Here is a 4581-nt window from a genome sequence, read left to right as displayed (position 1 = left end):
TGAAGCTCTGTATACAGCTTCCTAATGCTTTTGACATCTTAAATCATGATGTTTTCCATAAAAAGAGAACATTCCAAGGTTCAGTCCAGCAGTGAAGTCAGTCTTTGCATATATTTTTTTTTGTTCTAATTTGTCACTTTGTTGCTGGGACTAAATCCCCTAAACAAAAGCATGTCAGCTCATGAATTAGTTTTGTACTGTCAGATCATAGTCCATCATTTTGGGAGCTTAGCATAGGCAAAGCCTATAAAAAGCAAACCTGTCTGAAAAGAAAATAAAACAATAGTAAAAAACAAAACAAAACAAAACAAAAAAACAAACAAACAGAAAGAAAGATGAAATAGCTACGTGTGTCAAAGAAAATGTTAAATCTAAAAGTTTCCTACCACAAAACATCCAGGAACTTTGGGACATTATGAAAAGATAAAACATGCTAATGATCAGATTAGCAGAAGAAGGATGAGATCAAAGGTCCACACGATATTTTCAACAAAATCATACAAGAAAAAATTTCTTAACCTAAATGTCTATCAAGGCAAAAGAAGCTTACAAAACACCAAAGAGACTGGACCAGAAAAGATATTCCTCTTACCACAGAAAAATCAAAACTCTATACACACAACACAAGGAAAAAATAGGAAAAGCTTCAACAGAAAATAAAATAAAATAAAACAGACCACACTAACCAACCAATCAAATAGACAAACAAAAAACAACCAAGAAATGAATAAAGGCAGATCTTTAAAATTAATCTTGTATTCTCAGTAAAGATACTAGAAGTTGAAGGGCTTAGACAGTGTGCTTCTGACTCTTAATAAATTACAGAAGCCAACACAAATTATTAAGCATGCCGAGAGACTTTCAACAGCAAATGGAGAAAATAAGATGCTTCATGATAAGGTCAAATTTAAACATGTATCTATAAATGTAGCCCAACACAGGGTGCTAAATCAACTAACACCACTACCAAAATACCAGGATTTACAATCACTGTTTGTTGATATCTCTTAATACCTTTAACCAAAATTCACCAATAAGAAGACACAGGCTCACAAAATGGATAATAAAACAGAATTCATCCTTCTTCTAAATACAACCAAAACAGCTTCACATCAATCATAGACAGTATCTGAAGGTAAAGGGTTGGAAAAAGATATTCCAAATTAATGGACTGAAGTATCAAGCTGGTATAACAATTTTAATATCTAACAAAACAGACTTCAAACAAAAACTAATCAAAAGATGGCAAAGTACAATACATATTCAAAGATATCCAGCAAGATAACATTTCAATACTTAACATCTATGCCCCAAACATACGAGCACCCAATTTATAAAAGAAAAACTTCAGCAGCTTGCATCACATCCTGGCCCTGATAAACGGATAGGGGAAGACTTCAGTACACCACTCACACAAAAGACAAGTCCTCCAGCCCAAACTGAACAGAGAAATATTCCAGCTAACTAACATCAAAAACTAAATATACCCAAATAATGTTTACAGAACATTCCACCCAAACAAAAAGATTATTCCCTCTTCTCAGAAACTCATATACTGTTCTCCAAAATTGATGAAATACTTGAACAGTGGAAGTATCAAAAGATATAAGAAACTAGAAATAACCTCCTGCATCCTATCAGACCACTATGGTTTAAAGCAGCACATCATCGATAATAAAAACAGTAGAAAGCTTACAAACTCATGGGAATTGAACAACTCTCTACTGAATAAAAAAATGGATCAAGACTGATATAAAGAAATTAAAGACTTTCTAGAAGTCAATGAAATGAATACACAACATATCAAAACTCACAGTACAATGGAAGTGTTGACCAAAAGACAGGCCATAGCACTATTTTTTACATTCTGAAAAAAAAAATCAGAGATCTCTTACTAGCAACTTAACACCGCACATAAATACTCTAGAACAAAGAAAGTAAGCATAACCAAAAGGAGTAGACACTGAAAAACTATTGAACGGTGTCTTCACTGGTAAAACTGAATGTTTCCACAGGAAAAAAAAAAAAGGTAGATCCTATCAAAATTGATAATGATTAGATTTGAATAGTAGAGATCTCCTGACTAAGCAGAGGTAACTGTTCATCAGACAGTGTGGTCATTCAGTCCAAACTAACTTAATAAAGACTAAAGTTTTTTTTTTCTTAAATAAAAAAGGATACTTTTGTTGTTTCATATTAAAAACAGGTAAGAGGTTTAAAATGTTTTAAGTAAATTGAAAGGTATAAACTTGTTTGAGTTGGAATAATTTGGAGTGAATATAACATATTTGAGCAGCGTGGTGATAGACCATGCATTTAATCCCAGCAGAGACAAGCAGTTATCTATTAATTGGTAGTTTTCTAAATTCAGGAGTTACAATGACAGGGTGTTGGTGGTTTACAGCCTTAATCCCAGCATTTGGGAGGCACATGCCTTTTACATATGGCCTGGGAGGCAGAGGCAGGTACATAGGATTTACAGTGATTTTATTTAAAAGCTGCTTGTAAAAGGCAGGCTGAAAATCAAAGTGAATGCCCGTTGTTATCTAGAAATAAATACACTTTAAGGTATATTTGCAAACTTTCAAAGATTTTTTTAACTTTAATTGAGATATTATACTTTTTCTATTTCCAAAATAACATTTTGCCATATAAAAGATATAACATCCCTAAAAAGGCACAACCCTCACCCCAGAATTAGGGATGGGGCAGGGTTTTGATTTAATCTTTTCAGGAGAATAAAATCATCCAACTAAAGAATATGGAGAACATTGGACACATGAAATTTCTGAAGAAAATGACAGATCACCCAAAGAATATGTCAAAAGAGAAGGAGTAAACTGGCCAACTGGTATCACTCACCTTCATGTTATCTCTTCTGCCTTCTACAGACATAACTGCAAATTGTCTTTATGTGATTGCTAAAGGACAATCCAAAATCTCTATCTCATATCAGAAAAGCCACCTGGTAAGAAACAGAGGAAAACAGAAAAATAAAGGATGAGTCTATTGTCATGAATCTCATAATTTTCTGGCATGATGTGACTTCTGTTCTTACCACAAACTTCAATAATCAAGAATGTGTACAGTGTTTGTGAAAGAATGAGGGGGTGGGAGAAAAAACCAAAAACATAAGCCTAAAATATATTCAAGTTTACATGAAAAGATGTAAGGAAAATCTAACATGAAAAATGTGCACTGGACCAGAGATACCTTTGATTTTCTAATTAATACAAATTAAATAAACACAGATTTCCCAACTGTTATAAGACAAACACAAAGTGATACCTAAACTCTTATATTTCTGACCCTCCAGCTACTAATAACCTCCTTTACAGAGAGTCCTTTTGCTCTGGAAGTCTTTTGGATAATGAAGGTGATCATAAAGATGGGCTATGGCTTGCAGTCCCTCATGTCCCCTTGTGGGTTCAGGCACAGCCCAGCCCTTTTGGACACTCACACACACAAAAAAAATGTTGGAGAATAATTTAGTATCTGTTTCCTGCTGCATGAATTAGGTCACAAGTGGAATCTGCCCTATCCATTTATTTAAAACCAGGCACACCTGACAAAATTCTGCATCTCAGAAATTCCTTTTGTACCCTCGAATTGAATTTCCCTAAATTACACCATTGTGACTAGTGGTAGTTGAAAGATAAAAAACAACAACAACAACAACAAAACGTAATCAAGTATTGCTGAAAGATGACCACCACCACCTCTTTTCTTCCAGTTTCAAATGATTTGTAAAATTTGTTACACAAAACTGTATGTGGAATACAACGTTCATCATTTCTAGAAATGAGACCTTCAGTTTTCCAATTTGTCCACTGCAATACCAATGCCTGTGTGTGCACACTAGGTAGTCAAATTATAAGCACCACAACTTTCTACTGCTCAGGTCACAAAATCCTTACTTCTCTGGTCAATAAACACTCAGGAAGGGTTGAAGGCCAAGGGTCTCTGCCGAGATCACCACATGGAGACCAACAGAACCACAGCCTGAACCACAGTCTGAACCACAGTCCATCTCTTTCAAAGCAGATCAGGCTGTGAGAGCTCAGCAGCCTTGTCTTCCTGGCCTGGGGACAATGGCCCCACACTCAGCATGACATGGTCTGGTCTCACTCACTGCTCTTTAGAGCTTCATCAGAGGAAAATCCCAGAACAAACCCATAAACTACCTCCCACTATTGCTCCTGACTGCTAGGCCTGCCCAGAGTCACTCATTAGCTTGAACAATACAGCTAAGTCTCAGGATACTAGTAGCTCCTCTACCAGTGGATCAAAGATCAAATGATGCTGATAGCAGAGGCATTCTATCTTTGCCCTAAACCCTATGGGCACACAGAATCCTAGCATTATTATAAAAGAATGAAAATCACAATTATTAGATTTTAAAACTTGCTAGCACAGAGAGGCAGAGAAAGCCCATCGGACCCTGCTACTCACCTCAGCTCCAAGAGGAAAAAGCCCCAAAAGCTCATGAGTTCAGATGACAGCTCAGGGGAGATAGGCCAAGGGAACCTAAGGCCAAAGGCTTTCTAGCTCAAAGCTCAAAAAGCCCAAAAGCTACCAAGC

The sequence above is a fragment of the Meriones unguiculatus genome (genome assembly GCF_030254825.1).
Source record: "Meriones unguiculatus strain TT.TT164.6M chromosome 13 unlocalized genomic scaffold, Bangor_MerUng_6.1 Chr13_unordered_Scaffold_39, whole genome shotgun sequence".
NCBI lineage: Eukaryota > Metazoa > Chordata > Mammalia > Rodentia > Muridae > Meriones > Meriones unguiculatus.
This window is presented reverse-complemented; position numbering follows the sequence as displayed.